Consider the following 26,707-nt stretch of genomic DNA (forward strand, 5'->3'; position numbering starts at 1 on the left):
AGTCTGAATACTTCTGAGTGCATAATATTAAAACTTCAACACTGGGTTTCAGGATCAGTTCATTTGTCAAGCTATAACAGTCAATATTCCTAATTGAGAATCTGCCAACTTCGGTTCAAGATCATCTTTCTATATACTTGGAATATAGACCAGTAAGTATAGAGCAAAAATCTCACAATAAACTGTGCTTATAAAAATATGCAGTTGAATGCAGTTAATACAATTCTTGCATCAGAATACCAGTGTATTTCCTATAAGACAGCTAATTTTATAACTGTGTATTATCAGTTTAATATATGAAACAATTTTCATTTTGTCTTGCTTTATTATTTCTTATTTTTTTATTATTATTTTTTTAATTTTCATAAATTCTTCAAGGGAACAACCGTACAGTACAGATGAAAAATTAATCATAGAATATTAAAAATATATTCTTCTTAGTCTTAAAATTTATCCTATACATGTCATTATACACCATAAAAGTTCCAGATGCACTCCAAACACTAAATTCAGTCATCTTCATCTCAAAGCAAAGATGTGGATGGATTAGTGCAAAAAAAAAAACACACACACACACACACACACAACCCTAGAATGAAGCCAATTCTCCACTTGGAATCACTAATTTGAACTTATGTTTCAGTTCAGACCTTCTTCTTCCTCTTCTTCCTCAGAATCAATTTCAGACCTTCCACAATATGTCCACCTTGCAACTGTACCATCCCACTATGAAAATATATAAAATAAGATGCTAAAAGCATTTATTTGTTTTATATTCATTCTATAACTATATAACATTAACCAATTCATATCAATTGTAAATTTAAACTATCAGCTTAATATTGAATTTTTTAGCAAAGGAGTAAATCAAATGGATCTCCGTGTATTATATAATTTTAGTTTGTTTTCTAGAGAGGTACAGTGCAGACCTAGCAGAAATACTTCTAAAATTAGCTACTGGCAATCATTAATGTTTCATTCCTTTATTTTAGATTAATACTAACCCAAACCTTTTTGCCTGAAGGTAGGATTTGAATAATAGATAATTTTAGAGTTGTTCCACTAGTATGTTCTATATCTCTTTATCAAACAAGTTAAAATTATTTAGCTTGGACGAATTCAGTGTTTTCCTTCCTTTACTAAATATACTAATAAAATAATGTTCAAACAATGCAATTTTAATGTTCATTATGGTGGAATATACATAGAATGGAAGGAATACTGCTGTCCTATTTTTTTCTTTTCTTTTTTCCTAAGGCTGTGTTATAAAATAATATACACTCATTTGAAACTTTGAAAGGAGGAGGATATACAGTTTATCATTGTGAAGATCCCATTATTATTAAGTTTAAGTATTGAGAATGCACTTCCACCTGGTGTTGTGAAAATGGCTAGTTTAAATAAATTTAAAGGATTGGACAAATTATTAGACTAGATGGGAACACAAAGTGTGTGTGTGTGTGGTTAATGCTGCATTAGCTTGCTTCCTTGCATAATTTTGCCGCTACTAATACCACAAATACCAAATAATAATTTTTCAATTCATGAAATAAAAATATTTTATTGATGAAATAATAATAATAAAAAAAAAACTGACACTAATTACAACTGGCACAAACAGTCCTTATGATAAGAAAGACTGTTCTATAACATTCAGCCATCTATCTGAAAAGTGTTGCTGTGGAATTCACAAAGAATGAGTCTCCGAGACAGATCGTGAATTGCTCAAGGAATTCTCCAACTCATAAAATTTCCAGTGGATCTACTTTGTTGGAATTTACATTAATTGTAATTTAACAGTTCAAGAACCTTGATATCTGATATTTAATTGGCATGTAAGTCACCTGTATATAATTTTTTCTGGTATCTTAGTATTAATATCAATGGTGGCAAATAAAGCAAGGAAGCTTGCACCACATCAGCCCAAAAAAAACCCACATCATCTGACTATCCCTTCTAATTATTTGTCTAATGCTTCCTTAAATTTATTCAAACTATCCACTTCCACATCAGATGGAAGTTTCTTCCAACAATAAATTGCTCTCTGGCTGAAAGAAAATTTTCCACATCCATCCTTTTTTTAAATTTAAATCTATATTCCCTTATGAATGCCACCCAAGAAAGAATATGGATGCCATCAGCAGAACTGAAATCTTTCTTTGTAAGACTACCTTTGTACCCTTAACTAACTTCGGTTCATCCTTCCTCAAATGAGGTTTCCAGACCTGTAGCTAGTACTCAAGATGCAGGTCCAGAAGTCTTATTTTAGGCTTCCAAACCTGTACCACTGCCTTCTACAATGGAATAATCACATCCTTGTTCCTGCATATTACTGATAGATCCCCCATTAGCTGTCTAACAGTCAGTCCCTACTCCTCAGAGAATTCATGTTGGACTGTACTTTTCATAATCCACCACCATCACGACTGAATTGCCACCATTAGCATTAGTAAAGGCACATGATGCAAGAAGCTTAGACGGGAACAGCTTTCCTGTGTTTTATCAGACACTCAGCCTAAAACATTGATGGATCCAATATCTCTCTATTACAGAAGATTTAGGAGAAGTCCAGTTGGCCTGCCTCACTAAAATCCACTCATGCACACCTTCTCGATGGTAAACCCTGTTACATCTCTTAGGTGGCAACGAATGTGTAGAGTGGTTCTCTTCAAGACGTCTGGTCAGCGTGAAGAAGAAAGGACCAAACACTCCAGCATATGACAGCACGACAAAACAAATTGCCCTCAGTCCCCAGCAGCTTTCATTCCCCCTCTTACGGCAGCAAGAGATCAGAGTGGAAGCAGAGGGTGCTAAGAATCTCTGGGTACGACCAGGCTGCCAAACTCGGAAATTGAACTTGGCCTGTTATAACGTAAGATCACTCATTGGTGAAGACAGGATATTAGAGCTGGAAAAGGAATTAGAAAATGTAAATTGGAATATCATCAGTTTGGCTGAAACAAGAAGAAATGAATCACTTATAAGTTTATCAAGTGGAAATCTGCTGTACACCAATGGAAACAATGAAAGGAGTGAAGGTGGAGTTGGGTTTCTGGTCCATAAAGATTTAAAAAACAACATTTTGGAATTCAAAATTACATCATCAAGGAAGTAAAGACTAATACTCAAGATTTCTAAGAAGTACAAGCTAAAGGTTATAATGATTTATGCACCAACATAGAGCCATGACGATGAAGAGGTTGAAGAAATGTACACGGAAACTGAGAGTCTTCTAGATGAGCAGAAAACCCACTGCACTATTATTATGGGGGATTTCAATGCCAAGGTTGGAAAAAGACAAAACAGTGCAGAAAGTTAGAAAATTTTGGAATTGGTGAAAGAAATGAAAGACTTGTGGAATTTGCAGAATCTCAAGGATTGTCAGTAATGAACACTTTTTTCAAGAAAAGGGTGAACAGAAAGTGGACATGGAGGAGTCCAAATGGATTAACAACTAATGAAATCGACTTCATTTTCACTAATAGAAGATATATTGTGAATGATGTTACTGTCCTGAATAAGGTAAATGTTGGAAGTGGTCACAGAATGGTAAGACGTACACTTGATATAGATGTGGGAAAGGGAAAAACTGACTCGAGTAAATAATACAAAGGTCTTTGAGACCTTTGTATTATTTACTGTAGAGGAGAAAAAGCAGTATGTATTGAAACTTAAGAACAAGTTTGAGCTTTTGCAGACTGCTCAGGACCAAGATATCGATGAAGAATATTACAACTTTCTGAAAGTGATAGAGCCCAAGAAACCTATAGGGAAAAAGAAATCCAAACAAGAAAAAATTAGTCAATAACACTTGTCATGATGAACCGAAGGCGAAAAATGATGAGCAGATAAACACTGACAAGGAAAAAATTGAGTATACTGAGTTATGCAAAGCCATTAGAAAGAGACTCAGAGAGGACATAAGAAGATTTAACACAAGAAAAGTAGAACAAACATTAAAGGAAAACAAAGGATTTAAATCAGCAGCCATGAGCAGTACTACAGAAAGACAAATGATACTGAAACTGAAGAATAGCGATGGTGTGCTTATAAACAGCAGAGAAGGCATAATTCAAATAACAGAAGCCTACTACAGAGAATTATACAAGGAGCGAGGGAATGATGCCAGCAGTGGGGAAGATGGATCGCAAAGTAGCAACACATAAGACATACCCGATATTCTTCCTGATGAGGTAGAACATGCATTAAAGAAAATGAAGAATTAGAAAGTCACGGGGGAAGATGAAGTTACTGTAGAGTTGTTAAAATTGGGAGGAAGAGACATAACAAAAAAAACTGGCAAGGCTCTTCACAAAGTGCATTAGAAAAGATGTGACGTCTAAGCAGTGGAATAATGCAATCATAGTTTTGCTGCATAAGAAAGGAGATAAATCAGAAATTGGAAATTATAGAGCAATTAGCTTGTTATCCCACATCTACAAGTTGTTCACAAGGGTCATTACTAACAGATTAGAAAGAATACTTGATGAGAATCAACTGAAAGAGCAAGCTGGCTTTAGGACAGGATTCTCAACTATTGATCACCTTCACGTAATATCACAGCTAATGGAGAAAGCAAATGAATATAAAACACCATTACGTCTGGCATTTGTGGATTATTAAAAGGCATTTGACTCCATACAGCATAAGGCAATGTTTCGGGCACTGGAAAGACAAGGCATAGTTACCCCACATATTATGATTTTGAAGAAAATATATGAGAGTGCTACCTCCTTTATTAGACTAGAGAAAGACAGTAGGAAATTTAAAATCGAGAAAGGAGTTCGACAAGGAGACACAATATCTCCGAAGCTGTTTACTGCTGCCCTTAAGGAAGCTTTCAGAAGATTGGTCGCAGAAAGGAGTCAATGTGAACGGAGAGTATCTAAACCATTTACAATTTGCAGTGACATTGTGGTCAAAAGCCACGATCCCAAAGAATTAGAGGAAAATCTTAATCAGTTATGCACAGTTAGTAAGGATTTTGGAATAAAGTTGAATATGGCTAAAACAAAACTAATGATGAACAAGTATGCCACAGAAAGGGAAATGATGATTGAAGGAGAAGTAATTGAAAAGGTGGAGTCATACTTATCTGGGACAAGTTATTAGCTGTAATAATAATTATAAATGGCTGGAAGTCAAGAGAACAATAAATTTTGGATGGATAGCATTCAGGAAAAATAGTCACATACTGAAGAGCAATATCCAAGTTTGTCTGAAACGTAAAATAATGAACCAATGCATACTCATCACCATGACTTATGGAAGTGAAACTTGGGCACTCACCAAAAGAATGGAAGAGAAGCTGAGAACTACACAGCAAAGAATGGAATGAATTATATTGGGAATCAGACTGTTACATAAGAAGAGAAACACATGGATTAGGCAGCAAACTCAAGTAAAGGACATTCTTATCAAAACTAAAGAACTAAAATGGTCTTGAGCAGGACACATAGCCCTAAGACATGATGACAGATGGACTTAAGAAAATAACAGAATGGTACCCAAGAGGAGTTGGAAGAAAACCTGGAAGACAAAGGCGGAGATGGATAGATGAAATTCAAGAGTTTGTGAATAGTAAATGGATGGCCAGTGCTCAAAACAGAAGGAACTGGAAAGTTGCTGGAGAGGCCTTCATCCTGCAGTGGATTGAAAATGGCTGATGATGATGATGATGCAAGAAAGCAAGCTTATGCAGCATCAGCCAGGAAAAAAAAAAAAAAAAACTTTCACTTCACCTCTCCATTCGTTCGAAATACCTGTCCAGCTGACCCTTAAATTTATTTAGGCTATCAACTTCAACAACAAGGGACGGAAGTCTGTTACACCAACCAACTACCCGCTGGCTAAAGGCAAACTTCCGCACATCTATCCTACATCTGTCTTTCCTCAATTTGAGTTTATGCCCTCTCAGGTGATTATTCTTAGCAAGAGGCATAATCCCATCAGCATTGAGCATGCTCAAACCATTCAAGGCTTTATACACATCTATTAGATCACCTCGCTGGTGCCTAGTCTTCAGAAACGAATTTGCAAAACTTAAGCCTTTCTTCGTAAGAGCAACTCTTTGTTCCCTTCACTAACCTTGTTGCCCTTCTCTGTACTCGTTCCAGCAGCTCTACATACTTCTTGAATTGAGGCCTCCAGACCTGTATACAGTACTCAAGGTGTGGCCTGACCATTGCCTTATACAAGGGAATAATCACCTCCTTCCTTATCCCTGCTATAAAAATTCCTGTATATCATTGATAAGACACCATGAGCTACTCTTGCAGTCTGTCTGCACTGCTCAGAGAACTTCATATCTGGGCGCCTCTGTAGCCAGGTCGGAAGGAGCAGCAGTGCGTAACACACACTTCTTGATTAGACCGGGGTTCGAGTCCGTCACCACCAAATACGGAGGATGCGGAAAGGTCAGGGAATGACCAACGCATATTCCCGGAGCAATATGGCCTTAGTTGCTAATGCTCCTAAACACCAAACAACTTCATATCTGCACGCAAAATGAACCCCAGGTCTTTTTCATTCTCTACCACTGTCAGTGTAGTACCACAGAGTTGATACGTTGCTCTGGGGTTGCTGTTTGACCTATGTAGTACTTTACATTTGTCAATGTTAAACTTCATTTGCCACTTCTCAGCCCATCTGCTCAAACTTTTCAGATCCTGTTGCAGCACCATAGCGTCAGTAGTGTCCTTAACAACCCTGCCAACTTTTGTATTGTCTGCAAACTTGAACATTAAGCTTGATATACCATCATCAATATTATTTATAAATACAGAAAACAATAATGGACCCAACACTGAACCCTGAGGGACTCCACTAATAACATTAGTCCATGATGAGCAGTGTCCATTGATTACCACTCTGTCTTCTCCCCCTCAACCATACCTTTATCCCTAGCAGCATTTTGCCTCCAATGTCACACTGCTCCAATTTGTGCAGCAGTCTTCCATGTGCAACAGTATCAAAAGCCTTTCTAAGATCCAAGTATATAATATCAAAGTTATTCCCTGCATTCAGTTCTTTTGTGACTGCATCATAGTATCCAATCAAATTGGTCAGGCAAGACTTGCCATTAACTAAACATTGCTGTGTCCGAGCTATAACTGAAGTCTTGTCTAGATGATCCTGCAGTGCTTCTTTAACCAGTGCCTCCATTAATTTTCCGGGAACAGAAGTTAAACTCACAGGTCTATAATTACTTGTGGCAGCCTTTGATCCTCCTTTGTGAATTGGGGTCACATTTGCACATCTCCAGTCTATGGGTACCACCCCTGAGTCCAAGGAAGCTCTCATAATTATGGCTAAGGTTTTGCTTACTTTCTTTACTGTCTCCTTTAATATAACTGCATAGATCCCATACACCCCAGATGCCTTTCTTGTGTTTATCTTCAACAATTTCTCCTCCACTTTACTCTGTTATTACAAGATTATCTCGCTTACTGCCAGAGTTGAATACACCTCTGGCATTCCCCTCGTTGAATAACTCCTCATGTGTGAATGTCGATGCAAAATATTCATTTAGTTTGTTAGCTACCTGAGCAGGATCATCAACAGTTGAACCATCGATATCAACTGGACTAATCTGATTCATCCCCTTCCTTCTAGAGTTTACATAAATAAAGACCTTTTTGCTGTTTTTCTTTGCATCCCTTGCCAAAGATGTCTCGTAATCTGCCTTTGTAACTTGGTTACAGATCAACTTATATCTATCATATGCTTCTGTGTCATGTGTTAATTTATAAGTATCCCATGCATTTTTCTTCTCTGCCATATGTCTCATTAGTTCATCTGACATCCATTTAGGCCTAAACCTTGAAAAATATTTTTTAGTTGGTATGTAAAGCCTAGTAGCTTCCAAGATAAGTTCTTTGAATGCTTCCCATTTTGAATTTGCTGTTGGTAACATCATCAGTTGGTCCCACTGTATAGTTTGTTATTTGGATTTTAGGAGCATTAGCAACTAAGGCCATATTGCTCCGGGATATGCGGTGGTCATTCCCTGACCTTTCTGCATCCTCCGTATTTGCTGGTGATGGGCTCGGACACCGGTCTAATCAAGAATCGTGTGCTACGCACTGCTGCTCCTTCCCACGTGGCTACGGAGGCGCCTCCCCCACTGTATAGAATTTAAATACTGTCTCAGACCATTGTAGTCGTCTTTATGATAGCAATAACCCTTCCCTTTACCCCTGACGGTAGTTACCTCTTTGAGTAAATCCCACTTCAGCACACTGTGATCACTGCCACCTATTGGTTCCTCTATCTGCAGTTTCTTAATGCATGAAGAATGAACTGATAATCAAATCAAGAGTACTACTTCCTCTAGTTGCCTCCCGAACATGCTGATGTAGAAAACAATCATCCAATAAATCCACAAAAGCCTTGCTAGTGTGTGAGTGACCAACCCACAAATTTCAGTCAATATCTGGGAAATTAAAATTCCCCATTATAAGACTCTCTGATTTACTGGCCCACTCTATTTCCCTGTACAGTTTCTTATTATACTCATCAGAGTCATTAGGCCTATAGCACACTCTTAATCTCAATTTTGATCTCCCAATGCTTATGTCACACCAATCTGACTCGATACTGCACTGTCCAGTGATGTCGACTAGCTTCACTTCCTTGGATTTTTTGTGTTTCTTGACTAATAGTATAACCCCTCCTCCCTTCCTATCCTTTCTGTAGACATTGTACTCCGCAAATTCCAGTTTTGCATTCCTTATATCTTGGTGACACCACGTCTCTGATATTCCAACAATATCCGCTTTTGATGTTTTGAGCAATACCTCAAATTCATCAAATTTATTTACCAAACTCCTAGCATTGGTGTACATGCAAGTATACATGCACCTGTTCTTTTTCTTAGCTACCCTAACCCAACCCATGTCTTTACTTGTACTGAAATGACTCCCAGCAGTCTCTGAAATATCCTGCATCTTGTTTTCCAGGCTACTGCTCATACCTGTTCCCCTCTAAGCCATGGGGCTTAGAGGGGAACAGGTATCCTGTGTGTTATCAGACACTCAGCCTAAAACACTGATGGATCCAATATCTCTCTATTACAGAAGATTTAGGAGAAGTCCGGTTGGCCTGCCTCCCTAAAATCCACTCATGCACACCTTCTTGGTGGTAAGCCCTGTTACGTCACTTAGGTGGCAACGAACGTGTAGAGTGGTTCTCTTCAAGACGCCTGGTCAGCGTGAAGAGGAAAAGACCAAACCCTCCAGCAATGAGAGCACAACAATACAAATGGCCCTCAGTCCCCAGCAGCTTTCACTCTCCCTCTTACGGCAGCGAGAGGATCAGAGTGGAAGCAGAGGGTGCTAAGAATCTCTGGGTACGACCAGGCTGGCATGCACGGAAATTGAACTTGGCCTGTTATAACGTACGATCACTCATCGGTGAAGACAGGATATTAGAGCTGGAAAAGGAATTAGAAAATGTGAATTGGAATATCATCGGTTTGGCTGAAACAAGAAGAAGAAATGAATCACTTATAAGTTTATCAAGTGGAAATCTGCTGTACACCAATGGAAACAGTGAAAGGAGTGAAGGTGGAGTTGGGTTTCTGGTCCATAAAGATTTTAAAAACAACATTTTGGAATTCAAAAGTACATCACCAAGGGTGTCAACACTAATACTCAAGATTTCTAAGAGGTACAAGCTAAAGATTATAATGATTTATGCACCAACATCGAGCCATGATGATGAAGAGGTTGAAGAAATGTACACTGAAATTGAGAGTCTTCTAGATGAGCAGAAAACCCACTACACTATTATTATGGGGGACTTCAATGCTAAGGTTGGGAAAAGGCAAAACAGTGCAGAAAGAGGAACTATAGGAAATTTTGGAATTGGTGAAAGAAATAAAAGAGGTGAAAGACTTGTGGAATTTGCAGAATCTCAAGGAATGTCAGTAATGAACACTTTTTTCAAGAAAAGGGTGAACAGAAAGTGGACATGGAAGAGTCCAAATGGATTAACAACTAATGAAATCGACTTCATCCTCACTAACAGAAGATATATTGTGAATGATGTTACCGTCCTGAATAAGGTAAATGTTGGAAGTGATCACAGAATGGTAAGATGTACACTTGATATAGATGTAGGAAAGGAAAGGAAAAAACTGACTCGAGTAAATAATACAAAGGTCTTTGAAATAACAGAGGAGGAGAAAAGGCAGTATGTACTGGAACTTAAGAACAAGTTTGAGCTTCTGCAGACTGCTCAGGACCAAGATATCGACGAGGAATATTACAACTTTCTGAAAGTGATAAAGCCCAAGAAACCTATAGGGAAACAGAAATCCAAAGAATAAAAAATTAGTCAAGAAACACTTGTCATGATGAACCAAAGACGACAAATGAAGAGCAAGAAAAACACTCACAGGGAGAAAATTGAGTATACTGAGTTATGCAAAGCCATTAGAAAGAGACTCAGAGAGGACATAAGAAGATTTAACACAAGAAAAGTAGAACAAGCATTAAGGGAAAACAAAGGATTTAAATCAGCAGCCATGAGCAGTAATATAGACAGACAAATGATATTGAAACTGAAGAATAGCGATGGTGTACTTATAAACAGCAGAGAAGGCATAATTCAAATAGCAGAAGACTACTATAGAGAATTATACAAGGAGCGAGGGAATGATACCAGCAGTGGGGAAGATGAACTGCAAAGTAGCAACACATACGACATACCCAATATTCTTCCTGATGAGGTAGAACATGCATTGAAGAAAATGAAAAATCGGAAAGCCCCGGGGGAAGATGAAGTTACTGTAGAGTTGTTAAAATTGGGAGGAAGAGACATAACACAAAAACTGGCAAGGCTCTTCACAAAGTGCATTAGAAAAGGTTTGATGCCTAAGCAGTGGAATAATGCAATCATAGTTTTGCTGCATAAGAAAGGAGATAAATCAGAAATTGGAAATTATAGACCAATTAGCTTGTTATCCCAAATCTACAAGTTGTTCACAAGGGTCATTACTAACAGATTAGAAAGAATACTTGATGAGAATCAACCGAAAGAGCAAGCTGGCTTTAGGACAGGATTCTCAACTATGGATCACCTTCACGTAATATCACAGCTAATGGAGAAAGCAAATGAATATAAAACACCATTATGCCTGGCATTTGTGGATTATGAAAAGGCATTTGACTCCATACAGCATAAGGCAATGTTTCGGGCACTGGAAAGACAAGGCATAGATACTCCATATATTATGATTTTGAAGAAAATATATGAGAGTGCTACATCCTTTATTAGACTAGACAAAGACAGTAGCAAATTTAAAATCGAGAAAGGAGTTCGACAAGGAGACACAATATCTCCGAAGCTGTTTACTGCTGCCCTTGAGGAAGCTTTCAGAAGATTAGACTGGTCGCAGAAAGGAGTCAATGTGAACGGAGAGTACCTAAACCATTTACGATTTGCAGATGACATTGTGGTCATAAGCAACGATCCCAAAGAATTAGAGGAAAATCTTAATCAGTTATGCACAGTTAGTAAGGATTTTGGACTAAAGATGAATATGGCTAAAACAAAAGTAATGATGAACAAGTATACCACAGAAAGGGAAATAATGATTGAAGGAGCAGTAATTGAAAAGGTGGAGTCATATACTTATCTGGGACAAGTTATTAGCTGTAATAATGATCAATGGCTGGAAGTCAAGAGAAGAATAAATTTTGGATGGATAGCATTCAGGAAATATAGTCACATACTGAAGAGCAATATCCCAGTTTGTCTGAAACGTAAAATAATGAATCAGTGTATACTCCCCACCATGACCTATGGAAGTGAAACTTGGGCACTCACCAAAAGAATGGAAGAGAAGCTAAGAACTACACAGCGAAGAATGGAACGAATTATATTGGGAATCAGACTGTTAGATAAGAAGAGAAACACATGGATTAGGCAGCAAACTCAAGTAAAGGACATTCTTATCAAAACTAAAGAACTAAAATGGTCTTGGGCAGGACACATAGCTCGAAGACATGATGACAGATGGAATAAGAAAATAACAGAATGGTACCCAAGAGGAGCTAGAAGAAAACCTGGAAGACAAAGGCGGAGATGGATAGATGAAATTCATGAGTTTTTGAGTAGTAAATGGATGGCCAGTGCTCAAAACAGAAGGAACTGGAAAGTTGCTGGAGAGGCCTTCATCCTGCAGTGGATTGAAAATGGCTGATGATGATGATGATGCTCATTCCAATAGACGCAGTGCAAGAATCACTTTCACCTCTGCCAGTGGTACCGTTAATCTATTAGTCCTTGTATCCCCCCGAAGCTAGCAGTTTTCCGACCCACCTAACACTGCCTCGAGAGCATCAGAAAAATTCTTGCACCCTTTCTATTTAAGTGTATCCCATCCCTGTAGAAGTAGTCCCTTCTGTTAACAAGTACAGACCAGGCTGAAAAAAATTCTACCCCTTGAGCCTTGCACAGTCTTTCCAGGGGCAAATTGATCGATAAGGCTCTCATCATATACTCCCTCCTATTGTGTCTGGGCAGAATTGTAGACACTTTCAAATTCAACTCTAATTCATGGCTTTTTTTCAACAGTGACCTGTACTTTTAACAAAACAAATTTACAAATTTAGAAAAAAAAATTTACAAAACAAATCCCTCTAAATGGTTGTCCACTTCCTCCTGAAATTTAGTTTACCTATCAACTTCCACAATGACAGATGGTAGTTTGTTCCAGCAATTAACCACCCGCTGGATAAAGACAAATTTCCGCATATCTATTCTGCATCTGTCTTTCTTTAATTTGAATTTATGCCCCCTTAGGTTCGTAATCTAAATAAGTGGAAGAATCCCATCAGAATGCAGCGTGCTCAACTCATTCAAGACCTTGTACACCTCAATCAGATCACCTCGCAGGTGCGTAGCTACAGCCACTGCAATTTGCAGAACATGAGAATCTCTTGGTAAGAGGATCCCTTCATTCCCCTCACCAATCTTGTTGCCCTTCTCTGTACACGCTCAAGCAAATCTACATCCTTCCTAAAATGAGGCCTTCAGACCTGTACGCAGTACTCAAGGTGTGGTCTGACCATTGCCTTATACAGAGGGACAATCACCTCCTTTTCCCTGCTAGCATAATTCCTATATATAATTGACAAAACCCCCATGACCTGCCCTGGCAGCCTGTCTGCATTGCTCAGAAAACTTCTTATCTGATTGCACAATTACTCTCAGGTCTTTTTCATCTTCTACCACCTTAAGTGTAGTACCGTATAGTTGGTACGTTTTTCTGAGGTTACTTCTACCCATATGCAGTAATTTGCATTTGTCAAGGTTAAACTTCAGTTGCCACATCTTAGCCCATCTGCCCAAATTATCTAGACCCTGTTGCAGTAGCTCACTGCCATTACTGTCATTAAAAACCCTGCCAACCTTTGTATCATCTGCAAACTTCGACACTAAGCCTGATATACCTTCATCAATATCATTGATAAATATACAAAACAACAGAGGACCCAACACTTAACCCTGTGGGACTCCACTAATAACATTAGTCCACGAAGAGCAGCACCCATTGATTACCACCCTCTGTCTTCTCCCACTCAGCCATCCTTTTATCCATTGTAGCAACTTACCCTTAATGCCATTCTGCTCCAATTTGTACAATAGTCTTCCATGTGCAACAGTGTCAAAAGCTTTCCTGAAATCCAAATATATGACATCAAAATTATTTTTTGCATCCAGTTCCTTCAACAACTAAATATTTACCATTTAGTTGATTTTTTTACCCCTCCCAAATAAGTTGATTGCTGGTGTATTATGTGATAGTAGAAGAATTGTACCTACAAGTTTTTTTTTTTTTTTTTTTGCTTTTCTTCTAATTGTCATGCTTTTCCTTTAAGCCTTTTATGAAAAAATAAGGTTGCTGGTTGTGGGAAACCTATGGAACAGGTTTCGCATTTTTTTTTTTTTTAAATTTTGGCATTGGTACAAGCTTCATTCCACCAGTGCTTAACTGCAGGGGACTGAATGTCACTTCAAAAGCTGCAGCCAGAATTTGTTAGGTAATGTGCTCAGTGACATCATCTATGGACTGTAGTTTGATAAGTTGTCAAAGGAAATATAGGCTGAATAATTTGCCCAATCAGTTTCGGGGAATTTCCATATTATCTAATCTTCAGGAGGTTTGTTTGTTTAAGGGCTTTACAGCACAAGAACAGCAAGGCCATAATGCGCCAAACTATGGTGATGTTAAACACATAGTTTATGTATATAAATGTTGTTGAAGTTCATGCTGCGTTGTGCAGTTGTATCCGTTTAAGGAATGAAAAAATTTTGGCCACGTGTGGCATACCTGCCAGGAGGTCAGAAATACTGAAAGTAATGTTCATCCTGGAAAAAGTGGTAAACATAGTTTGTCGGTCACTATTGTATTTGAACAGTAATCTGAGTGTTGCAGTTTGTACACAGTGGTGGGTCAGTGGCCGCAAGCAAATAAAGATGTGTCAGGTGCGTGTCACCTATCCGTAATCAGGCCAATACGACTTCTTCATGTCAGTTCTCATGTATACTAGATTTCCATGGTTTTAAATTTTTTTTATGCCAAGTAGCTTATTGTTGCCTTGATTCTGCCAGATATGTTGCCATTGTTCAAGGCATCGTTTCTTTATAATGTACTTGTAGTCAGATGCAGATGTAGTGAAGAATTGGTCTATAGCAGGGGTGGGCAACAGCCGGCCCGTGGGCCACATCCGTCCCGCGACGATGTTGAATGCGGCCCCCCCTCGGTAAATGCATAAATATAGAAAATTCATACCTGACTACACTTGCCGTAAACGTTCGACTTAATTCGGTTCAATCGGGAATCGTGGCCAGTACAACAGTAACCAAGTGATTCTACGCAGCGTCAAAGAGTTATTTCCTAATTATTATTGTAACATCGATCGAACGAAGTTCCTTTGGGTTTGACTTCTTATTGAAAAAAATAATATTGGTGCGAGATATTTTATGTTTTATGCCTTTTCTAATTATTACAATTTTTAATTTAATATAATTTATAGCCTATAAAATGAGCCAATTAAAAAAAAAAGAAAAATTGATGCCGAATGCTGCATTTTCAATGATAATTGGACATTCAGATATTTAATTGCAAATATAGATGATAAAGCTGTTTGTTTGGTTTGTAACGAAACTATTTCCGTTTTTGAAGTATATAATCTAAAAAGGCATTTTTCAAAAAAAAACATTTCGTAAAATATAAGCTATTTTCACCGGAACAAGTGAAAATTGAAGCAGAAAATTTAAAATGTGGTTTGTGTAAGCAACAAAATACTTTGAAAATTAAGTCAAGACAGGTAGAGCTCTGACAAATTTAAATATTGTATTTACTTTTTTTAAAAAATACATTAATAATTTATTAATTCAAGTAATATAACATTTTTTAGGTTCTGATTTTTTTTATTAAATCGTTCAATCTATTCCGGCCCGCATCATGATGCGAAAATTTCATTTGGCCCGCTGACGAAAAAAGTTGCCCACCCCTGGTCTATAGGATCAGTAACAGTTTTGACAGATAGGTCGGCCTGTTCATTTCCAGAAATAACAGCATGGCCAGGGATCCAACAAAAGAGAACGTTCTTTCTTCTGGTTTAATTTAGTCAGAGTATTCTAGATCTGTCTAAGTAAGGGGTTATCATCTTTGTATTGTGTTGTATAGCACTAATGGAGTCAATATAAATAATGCTGTGCAGTCTGGTTCTTAAGAGTGTGTAGTTTAAGGCTATGTGGATAGCACTGAGTTCTGCAGTATAGCTGCTACATTCAGTGGGGAGTTTTTGGACGTGGTGATGTTAGGATATACTGCTGCTGCACCAACATGCCTTTAAGTTTTAGATCCATCTGTGTAGATTGGTGTGTACTGGCCGTGCTGGATTCTCAGTGTGGCATGTAGTTGTAGCTTGTTCTGTTGGGACGTGGTGTGTTTTCCCCAGGCTGTGAATGAAAAGGGGCACAGTGGTATATGATACATTCATGGTGGGATTGCATGAGAGACAGTAGGCTGTATCATACTCAGGTCAATTTGCCAATCAGTTGTAGTGAGCGAAGACGTATCCCGGATGGTGGGTTTATAGATGGGTAAACTCTATAAAGGTTTTTCCATTTAGGAGAGAAAACACCATTCTAAGTGGGGTGTTTTGGATGCCCTTTGCGTTTTGCAGCATAATTTAATAAAAGCATTTGTCTGCGTAGCTGCAAGGGTGTTTCATGCGGATCAGCATATAATGCACGGTAGAGATATAGTAGCATGTAAACAGTCAGCTCCTCACGTGCCTGATAGAACTCTTAAGATGTTAAGCTTTTTAAGACAGTTAATCCGGAATGTTTTTATATGATCAAGGAAAGTGAGTTTTTGGTCGAATATCACACCAAGAAAGCGGACACTGGTACCACTGGTACAAATTGATTTTCTAGTCTAAGTTCCGGATGTTGGTTTAGTTATGCTTCCTACAGAAGTGTATCCCAACTGTTTTTTGGTGTGAGAGACAAAATCCATTGTTTTGGGACCATTAGCTATTTTGTTGATGGCACATTGTAACTGTCTTTCTATCATTCACATATAGGCGAATGGCAGGCGATACTTAAGTCATCAGCATACACGGTAGTGGATATTGTTTGTGGCAGGTCATGTGTTACTGAATTCATTATTATACTAAAGAGAGTGGCACTTAGCATTGACCCTTGTGGTACTCCTTCTTCCTCGATGAATTTTGAAGATAAGTGGTTGTGAACTCTAACTTGAAGTGAGTGGCAGTGCAGGAAGTTTCTGATAAACTGTGGTAGGTGTCCGCGTAATTCCAGATTGTATAGGGTTCACATAATACCAATGTAAGATGTTCTTTTCGGACAAAGGCGTCAAGAATGTTTATTTCTGTCTTGATCAAAATGTCAAGAGTGGATCTACCTTCCCGGAAACCACATTGCACTGGATTTAGGAGATCATTTTGAGCTAGAAACCAGGTTAGTCGGGCATTGACCATTTTTTCCATGACCTTGCTCTTACAGCTAGTGAGTGCAATAGGTTGATAATGTTGCAGATTTGTAGGGTCTTTGCCTGGTTTTGGAAAAGCCAGAATGTACGCATGATGGCATTTGTCAGGGAATGTGTTTTCTTTGAATATTCTGTTATAGAGGAGTCTTGAGGGGCCAGGTCAGTGAGTTTTGCTATCATGATGTAGTGGATTCCATCTGGCCCTGCTGCACTAAGTTTAGTAGATGATAGAGCATGATGCAACTCTGACATTGTGAAGAGGAGATCAATTTCTGCATACATTCTGTTGTACGCAGAAATTGATGCCTATTCAAAATTGATACGGTTTTTTTCAGCTTGTGCTTTTTGTGCCTGAATATATGAGGAGTATGATGTCGCAGCTGATATTTCCATGAAAGATCTACCAAGGGTGTTTGCAATCTCCTCTGGTTTTGCGATATCATGGTCATTGACAGTGAGCATGGGAGGACAGTTGACGTATGGTTGTTTTGCGTATATCTACTGTATTTGCCCATATTGTTTGAGTTTTTGTCGTTATTGTGAATGTAGAAGGGAAGCGTCTCCATGCTTCCCTTTTGTTAGTCTGCCGGACTCGTTTTGCCTTTGCTCTTGCCTGTTTAAAGCGGATGAGGTTTTCTGTTGTTGGGAACTTCCTGAAGATATTCCATGCTCTGTTGTTCTGTTTTTTAGCTGCACTACATTCATCATTCCAAAACACTTTTCAGTTGGCTGATATTTTTGTGGATTGTTCTGGAATTGCTTTGTCTGCTGCCTGCAGTATTTGATTAGATATATATATTCTACTGCCAGGTTTATGGATGTTTGTTGGATCTGGTTTTCTTCTAGTGCTGCTAGCTGCTTGTACACATCCCATTCAGCTTTGGAAAAGTTCCATTTGGAGATTCGATAAGAAAGGTGGGGAATGCTTTTGTCAATGCCACATATCACAAGATAATGATCACTGCCCAGTGGATTGCTGTGAACAGTCCATCCAAATAGAGGATATATGGTTGTTGTGCATAGAGAGACAGCAATAGCTGATGCAGATCCTGTAGGAAGGTGTGTATGGTGTGAACCCCATTATTGAGAGTTATCAGATTATGTTGATCAAGTAGTTTTCCAATGGCTTGTCCACGCTTGTCCAGATTATGGTTCCCCCACAGCGGATGGTGACTGTTGAGGTCTCCAAAGATGCAGTAGGGTTTGGGAAGTTCTATCACTAATTCTTCTAAGTCGGCATAGCTTATATTTTGGTTAGGTGGCAAGTATAATGAGACTATGGTTAAATCAAAGTTAATACTGACTCGTGCAGAAACTGCCTCAAGGTTTGTTTTTAGCAGGAGTGGCTTTGAGGGTATCGGGGGGTTGATGATCAGTGCTACTCCTCCATGGGCAAGATTGTTCGGATTTTGTGCAATGCGATCTTGATGATGTATTATGTATTTCCGAATGGAAAATTTATATTTGGTGTCAGATTGGTTTACTGTAAGCAAAAGGCAATAGGGTCATATCATGAAAGGAGATCTCGGATGTTGGACAAATTACTACGATCATAATCATCATCAGCCATTATCAATCCACTACAGGATGAAGGCCTCTCCAGCAACTTTCCAGTTCCTTCTGTTTTACGCAACGGTCATCCACTTATTACCCACAAACTCATGAATTTCATCTGTCCATCTCTGTCATTGTCATCCAGGTTTTCCTCTAGCTCCTCTTGGGTACTATTCTGTTATTCTCTTAGTCCATCATGTCTTCGAGCTATGTGTCCTGCCCAAGACCATTTTAGTTCTTTAGTTTTAGTTTTGATAAGAATGTCCTTTACTTGAGTTTGCTGCCTAATCCATGTGTTTCTCTTCTTATCTAATAGTCTGATTCTCAATATAATTCGTTCCATTCTTTGCTGTATCGTTCTCAGCTTCTCTTCCATTCTTTTAGTGAGTGCCCAAGTTTCACTTCCATAAGTCATGGTGCATTGGTTCATTATTTCATGTTTCAGACAAATTGGGATATTGCTCCTCAGTATGTTACTATATTTCCTGAATGCTATCCATCCAAAATTTATTCTTCTCTTGACTTCCAGCCATTTATCATTATTACAGCTGATGACTTGTCCCTGATAAATATATGACCCCACCTCTGTCCTAAAGCCAGCTTGCTTGTTCGGTTGATTCTCATCAAGTATTCTTTCTAATCTGTTAGTAATGACCCTTGTGAACAACTTGTAGCTGTGGGATAACAAGCTAATTGGTCTATAATTTCCAATTTCTGATTTATCTCCTTTCTTATTCAGCAAAACTATGGTTGCATTATTCCACTCCTTAGGCATCACACCTTTTCTAATGCAATTGTGAAGAGTCTTGCCAGTTTTTGTGCCATGTCTCTTCCTCCCAATTTTCACAACTCTACAGTAACTTCATCTTCCCCCCGGGCTTTCTGATTCTTCATTTTCTTCAATGCATGTTCTACCTCATCAGGAAGGATATCAGGTATGTCGTATGTGTTGTTACTAATTTGCGATCCATCTTCCCCACTGCTGGCATCATTCCCTTGCTCCTTGTATGAAAGGTTTATGAAAACAGAAGGTTTACCTTTCCCCTTCTTTGGGAAATAAGGTTTCCCTGTATCCATATCCTCATTGCCGAACAGTTCTAGAACTTGTTCGTCATGATTTAAATTGTCATTTGAGTTCATGTATTCTGTTTGGTTTGAGTCAGGAGTGGTAGGTATTTGAATTATGCCTTCTCTGCTATTTATAAGTACACCATCATTATTCTTCAGTTTCAGTATTGTTTGTCTTTCTGTATTACTGCTCATGGCTGCTGATTGAAGTCTTTTGTTTTCCCTTAATGCTTGTTCTACTTTTATTGTGTTAAAAATTCTCAGTATACTCGATTTTCTCCTTGTCAGTGTGTATCTTGCTCTTCATTTGTCGTCTTCGCTTCATCATGACCAGTGTTTCTTAACTATTTTTTTTTTCTTCTTCTTCTTCTTCTTCTTTGGATTTCTTTTTACCTATAGGTTTCTTGGGCTTGACCACTTTCAGAAAGTTGTAATATTCCTCATCGATATCTTGGTCCTGAGCCATCTGCAGCAGCTCAAACTTGTTCTTATGTTTCAATACATACTGCTTTTTTCTCCTCTTCCGTTGTCTCAAAGACCTTCACATTATTTACTCGAGTCAGTTTTTTCCTTTCTTTTCTTACATCTATATCAAGTGTGCATCTTACCAATTCTGTGATCACTTCCAACATTTACCTTGTTGAGGACAGTAACATCATTCAAGATATATCTTCTGTTAGTGAGGATGAAGTCAACTTCATTAGTTGTTAATCCATTTGGGCTCTTCCATGTCCACTTTCTATTCACCCTTTTCTTGAGAAAAGTGTTCATTACTGACAATCCTTGAGATTCTGCAAATTCCACAAGTCTTTCACCTCTTTTGTTTCTTTCACCAATTCCAAAATTTCCTATAGTTCCCTTTTCTGTGCTGTTTTGTCTCTTTCGATCCTTACTGAAGTCCCCCATAATGATAGTATAGTGGGTTTTCTGCTCATCTAGAAGACTCAATTTTGGTGTACATTTCTTCAACCTCTTCATCACATGGCTTGATGTTAGCGCATAAATCATTATAACTTTTAGCTTGTACCTCTTAAAAATCCCGAGTAGTATTCTTGACACCCTTGGTGATGTACTTTTGAATTCCAAAATGTTTTTTGTATCTTTATGGACCAGATGGTGTAGAGCAAATTTCCGCTTAATAAACTTATAAGTGATTAATTTCTTCTTGTTGTTTCAGCCAAACCGATGATATTTCTATTCACATTTTCTAATTCCTTTTCCAGCTCTAATATCCTGTCTTCACCGATGAGCGATATTACGTTGTAACAGGCCAAGTTCAGTTTCTGAGCATGGCAGCCTGGTCGTACCCAGAGATTCTTAGCACCCTCTGCTTCCACACTGATCCTCTTACGGTAGTAAGAGGAGTGAAAGCCGAAGATGGGGACTGAGGGCCATTTGTTTCGTTGTGTTGTCATGTGCTGGAGGGTTTGGTCTTTTCCTCTTCACGCTGACCAGGCCTCTTGAAGAGCACTCTACACGTTCGTTGCCGCCTAAGTGACATAACAGGGGTTACCATCAAGAAGGTGTGCATGAGTGGATTTTAGGGAGGCAGGTCAACCAGACTTCTCCTAAATCTTTTGAGATAGAAAGATATTGGATCCATCAGTGTTTTAGACTGAGTGTCTGATAACACACAGAATGCATGTTCCCCTACAATAGCCTCTGCAATTCCACTGTAAGAAGGTAAGCATTATTTGGGTTTAGTGGAACCCTCGACTTCTTTTCGAGGGACAGAAGGTTTACCTTTCTCCTTCTTTGGGAAATAAGGTTTCCCTGTATCCATATCCTCATTGGCAAACAGTTCTACAACTTATTCATCGTGATTTAAATTGTCATCTGATTTCATGTATTCTGTTTGGTTTGAGTCAGGAGTGGTAGGTACTGTGGTATTCTGCTGTTGAAAGGCATCTGGTTTTACTGTGATTGGCATATTTATGGTTTGCTTTGTTTGTTTTTCGTTTGGTCACTGTTGTTACTGGGAACAACAGTGACCTTGCCCATTCAGCTAGTGATTTACTTGGTGGTATAGTTACCTCTGTTTGGGTAGAAATTGATATGTTTTGTGGTTATTTGTGTGGTTATTTGTGCATAAGTGGGCTTATTATTATTCGGAACTGGTAGGGATTTTTTAGCCTCTTGGTAGATTACATTTTGTTCAGTTTTGTACCGCTGTATCTTTTTAGCTACTCCTCTGCAGACTGTCTGTGAGTAAGTATTATGTTCAGTGTAGGAACTAGTATGCCATCTTTCTTTGTCATAATTTTTCTGATATTAATGATTTCTTGGTCGTATAATTCTTGTTTTAGTTCTTCGTCTGACAAATTGATGAGGTCCCACTCGGTGATTACACCTCAACATGTTCAGGGAAAGGTGTGGTGAAACAGTGACAGAAGTTCCACCAAAAGTTTTCAGTTTTTGTAGTTGCTCAGACTGTAGAGCAGAGGCAACTTCAACTAGTAGGTCTCCTGATCTTATACGACGAACTGTCTTGGGAGTACCTATTGTGCTTTCTAGGCATTTCTGCACTAGGAATGGAGAGAGTTTTCCAACTGGTTGTTCTTGAGTTGAATGAATAATCAAGAAAGTTGGAGTTCGGATTCTGCCTGTCTTTTGACGTTTTGTCGCACCCAGTATTTTTCTGAGTTTTATGAACTTCTTGCTCCATTTTGCCCTGGAAGGGAGACCTTTTCCCCTCCAGGTTATTGGCCCTGCCACGAGCAGGCAGGAGCAGTGCCACCTTTGTGACTAAGCGGTAGTAGGTTAGTAGTAATATGCAAAATAAAAGGAAAAAAGATAGAAGGTTACTTTTCCTCCTGTTCAAGTAAAGTGATTTTTTTACTGAGGCTTATTTAATTGATTGTTGGTGTAATGCTATAAATAAAGAAGACTATTTTATTTATTGAAGAGAGTGCAAATTCACTGGCAAAGACACCTGATCACAAAATCACTTGGCACCTGGGACCATTGTCAGGAGGAGTTTCACTCTCTACGGAGATGAGATATAAGTACCACGGTTGGTGATTAGTGAGTTTAGGTGCAGTTGGTCTAGTAACTTCTCTATCGGGTGCCCTCTACGACCCTTGTGGGCTGATCCCCATAAGATGTTCATTAATGTCACTAAGGATACAAAAGGGATAGTACTTGCTTTATAAAATCTTCTAGGTCTTTTAATATCTAAATATTTTAGGTGAAACGTATAATGAGAGTAGGGTTAGCGTTATTCCGACTGCTATACATACAGCAACAACTTCTAAGTAGGTCCAAAGTGGATTGCTTCTACACACAGGATTTTCAGTATTCCTATCTTTTCTACACATTGTAAAGTTCTTAACTGATGGTTGCTTGTGGAATTAATTAGTCTTTTGTAGGCAAATGGCTACAAGATCATACTTGGATAGTAAATCATAGATATCATCAATATTGTTACGTAACACTTTTATTCTGTTTTGAACTGCAATTCCCTTGTACAATGGGCTGCATTATTTAATTTTGAAGAGGAATTTAATTTTTAGGATAATTTTTTTAAAAAAATATTTTTGCTATTTTTTGTACAGACTATGTACACAATGTGTCGCATTATTTAATTTTGAAGAGAAACTTTATTTTTTAGGAAAAATGCAGGTGTCGAGAATCCTTGCCATGGCATAGTTGCTAGCTTTCTTGCTTCTAGATTTGTAATTTTTTTTCCAATCTTATATTTTTGTAGTCCCCCCCCACCATTTTTCATAGGTCACATGATTTCAAATAGGCTGGACAACCGACCCTGCAATTTGGACACTGGAAATTTTGTTGTATAATCTGTCTGTGAATGAGTTTTAGACCCATAATATCCAGTTGACCTTTGAATTTCTTTATAGTGTCAAGCTTCAACTACCTACGGAGACAACTTGTTCCAGCAGTTACAACTTGCTGGCTAAAGAAAACAATACAATCTAGTCTAAGTGTCTTCCCCTGTAATTTGAATTTATGATCCCTAATTCTGGAATTCTTTTTAACAGTGAAATTTCCACCTACATTCATTTTATTAACCCCTCTATGGTGCCTGGTTGCAAGTTCTGTAGTCCACATAATGGAAGTCTTCCCTTGTACCCTTCTGCCGATCTTCTCATGCAAGTTGCATGTCCTTGGACCCTTGTATAACCAACACCAATTTAATGGTGTTGGTTATACACCATTAAATTGGTGTTGCCAATTTAATTAATTAATTTAACTACTTTGGTAGATCGCTATGTTAAAATGATGCTTTTGCACTAACCTATATGTTAGTCATTCTACCTTGCAGCATGAGGCCTTTGTCCTTAAAACATTTTATAACCTTTTGGATGATTATTTGCCTTGCTTGTGTTACTTTCTGTTCATACAATTCCTTGAACATTTCTTAATGGATTATATTAATAGGTCCCACTTGCTTATTATTTCTTTGAGGAGTTTAATGTGTTATGTGGGGTGACTTTTTGATCATCATCATACAGGACCTGTGACAGGAAGCATTGTCATGGATATCAATAGACCATGGTTTACCAAGTCTGGGTTACTGCTTTTTTAGTATAGACTTAAAAATGGTACATTCTTTGTTGACTATCTCACCTTGTGGAACAAAATGAATGCAAAAATTAGCCAAAGAAGTGTCACAGATGGGCATTTTATTTTCATTTTGCTTGATTAGGGATGAACTTTCCTAAATCTGGGTGATGAACGCTGGTACCAATGATGGTCAGCATTATTTCAGTACCAGATTTCTGGGCTAACTGTGGATGGAAAATTCCAGTACCAAGCCTTAGGGCTAATCCAGTCCTTCAGACCATTCCAAACTAGTTTAACTTACCTGATCGGTTCCTACCTGTGAAAATGCTGCAGGACATACACTCCTTGGACAGCAACCTCTACAAGTTTGCAGTCACTAAGAAATATAGGCAGAAAGTACTCAGTCTACTTCCTTTCCAGGACCACATCACAGGACATTAGAACCTGCTCCTGAGGACCTGTCCATCACTCCAGTGTTCAAACCTTTCTGGAGTCATAATTCTGTTTTTTTTTTCCATCTTTGTTTATTATGCTGTATAATTTCTTTTATGTAAACCCTTGACGTAGCTGTGAAGGGAGTTGTATACAGTAATGTGCCTTCTGTATATAACAAAGAGTTCTTCTTCAATTAGCATTGTATCATTTTAATTCAGGATCAAAACATTGTAACCATGCTTCAACAAATGCAATGATTCACTGTAATAAAAAGGAAATGCCACTTTGTGATGGAGAAGGAAATACCATGAGGCTAACAATAAATGCAATCTCGTCTTACAACTCTTGGATTGTTTGCAATTATTCTGTCAGTATCAGCATGTTGAGACTTTCCAGGTCAAGGTTTTCCTTCAACACTGCATTCACCCTTGAATACAGATTTGCCATGTGTTTTTTCAATTTTCACAGATATTCTATGTTCCTCCTTAGCCAAATCCATTTGTGTAGCCATCACCCACATCCTGCAACAGAGAAAGTGATATGAATAAAGTTTCAGCATTCATACAATTGTCACTCACACCTTGCAAGGTGATATGAATAAGTCTATTATTATTAAATTACAGTTGCTCAGAGCAAAACGGATAAAAAATATAGATTGTGACAAGTTTAATAATAGGAAATATACATATATTAGATTAGATACATACAAATAAAAGATTTCGGTTGTTTAGTCAACCTTCTTCAGTTAAACTGACAGTTAGAATGGAGCATGAGGGCGTGTACTGCCAATCTTGTACGTGAAGTGCTTGATTAATTGTTGGATGTTGAAGCCTGTGGATGTGGCCAGCGTTTGTCAATGGACAGGATTGCTGTTTCGGTGATAGGGTGGACTTGACAACCACTGTTTCTGTTCACTGAGGTATTGGAGCATCTGATGTTTAACAACTCCAACCAGGTGCGTCGCCGATAATGGCGGGACTTATCCACAATCACGACATCGCGGTGTGGGTCAATGTCGTGGTGGGTGGCCCAAACATGTTCGGCAATAGCTGAGTGCTCCACATCCGTAAGTGAATTGCTCTTTTGTGTTCAGAAAGGCGTTTTTTGACTCTAGCTCGATCGTGAATTTTATGAAAGGTGACAGAGAATTGAGGTGGTCTAAGATTCGGTCACCTGAATTTCTGGGGATAACTACGAACACATCGTAGTTATCCACAGTCGTTAAACAATCATGTTCAAAAACTCCATTTACCAACAAGTAAATGTTTGCCGTGACCAAACTAACCGGGGAACCTACGGCACAGCCATGGGCTCCCCGGTTAGTTCGGTCACGGCAAACATCGTGATGGAGGAATTAGAGGGTCGTGCATTTACAAACGTACCAGATCCCATTACCTTTTGGTGTCACTATGTGGACAATGTGTTCATAGTTATCCCCAGAAATTCAGGTGACCGAATCTTAGACCACCTCAATTCTCTGTCACCTTTCATAAAATTCACGATCGAGCTAGGGTCGGACAACACTATACCATACTTAGACACCCTTGTCCGGCGCGAGGGCATGTGCTTGAAGACAACTGTCCATCGTAAGCCTATGTGTGCTGGCCAATTTACCAACTTCCGGTCAGCACACGCACGTAGCCATCTTCTTGCCACTGCACGAACCTTGCTAATGCGTGCCTGGACACACACACTCTAGTTGTGTAAATGAGAGGCACACCGAAATCGCTAAAGTCAAGGCGGATCTTACGAGGTGTGGCTATCCCATCAATACCCTTGACAGGTGTGACCTACAGACACGCGACCACGTAGCGACCAACAGAAACATCCAAGGTGATAACTCAGCCGAGTGCCTTTATCCCATAAAACCCAAACCTATCACAACAGGTTTGTAGAATCTTAAAATCACATGGGATAAAATGCGTACAACTCCCAGGCAGAAAATTACGATCCCTCATCTCTAAGGTAAAAACGCCTGTCCCCATCCTACTACAAAGCGGATTGGTCTACCGCATCTCTTGCCGTGACTGCACTAGCTGCTACATCGGGGAAACTGGGAGATGGCTTGAAAAACGCCTTTCTGAACACAAA

General features: G+C 38.6%; 1 protein-coding gene across 2 annotated transcripts in view; it reads right to left on the reverse strand.

Moving 5' to 3' along the window:
- Positions 1-458: 458 nt before the first annotated feature.
- LOC150079077 (DDB1- and CUL4-associated factor 11) overlaps positions 459-26,707 on the reverse strand; it is a 446,028-nt gene continuing 419,779 nt past the window's right edge. For both annotated transcript variants that reach the window (XM_090383756.1, XM_090383757.1), the window contains one exon: positions 459-726. The gene's annotated coding sequence lies outside the window, so the exon portion shown is untranslated. The remainder of the gene's footprint in view (positions 727-26,707) is intronic.

This window comes from Mastigoproctus giganteus, chromosome 10 (assembly GCF_048544385.1).
Source record: "Mastigoproctus giganteus isolate SK-2022 chromosome 10, ASM4854438v1, whole genome shotgun sequence".
NCBI classification, from domain to species: Eukaryota; Metazoa; Arthropoda; class Arachnida; order Uropygi; family Thelyphonidae; genus Mastigoproctus; species Mastigoproctus giganteus.